Consider the following 587-nt stretch of genomic DNA (forward strand, 5'->3'; position numbering starts at 1 on the left):
CCTGGGAGTCCTACTCTGCCTTGACCTTCTTGCAGGTGCCTGACCACTCAGTTGCCAAATTTAGCCTGAGCATCTTTTGAATAAGATGCTCTCCTCCACCTGGGGATAGAGTCTAGGGAGGAGGGAAAGGAATGAGGACTAGAAAGACAAGTCAGGGTCTTTGTCTATGGGAGTAACTGCCATAAGATGTAACAAGGGGTCTGGCTGCCAAAAGGCAACTGCAGTCTTGCTTGAGCGCCCCAGGGGCAGGGCCTTTGTTGGGGGGCCAGATGCTGTACCTGGGCCAAAGCCGGGCCTGTGCGGCAGGTGGCCAGAACTTGGAAGGAATTCTCTTCAGCGGTTCAGGGTCCAGGCTTGGCCCCAGCAAGCTGCCCTGCCAGCCTCTGCTGCCTGGGGCCTCGCACATTCCGAGTCCCCGCTCCCTCCACCCCTCCCCCGGCCTCGCCCCCTCCCTTGTCCCCTTCTCCTCCCCCCACCAGCTGTCCCCTTTCCCCGGAGCAGCTAGACAGCCGGATCCTGGGAAGAGGCGGCTGCGGGCCGGAGGGGGCGTGGTGGGAGGGGGGGCGATGGGATAAGGAGGCCCTGCG

This window comes from Carlito syrichta, unplaced genomic scaffold (assembly GCF_000164805.1).
Source record: "Carlito syrichta isolate Samal-C Ts95f unplaced genomic scaffold, Tarsius_syrichta-2.0.1 Scaffold315562, whole genome shotgun sequence".
Lineage (NCBI taxonomy): Eukaryota > Metazoa > Chordata > Mammalia > Primates > Tarsiidae > Carlito > Carlito syrichta.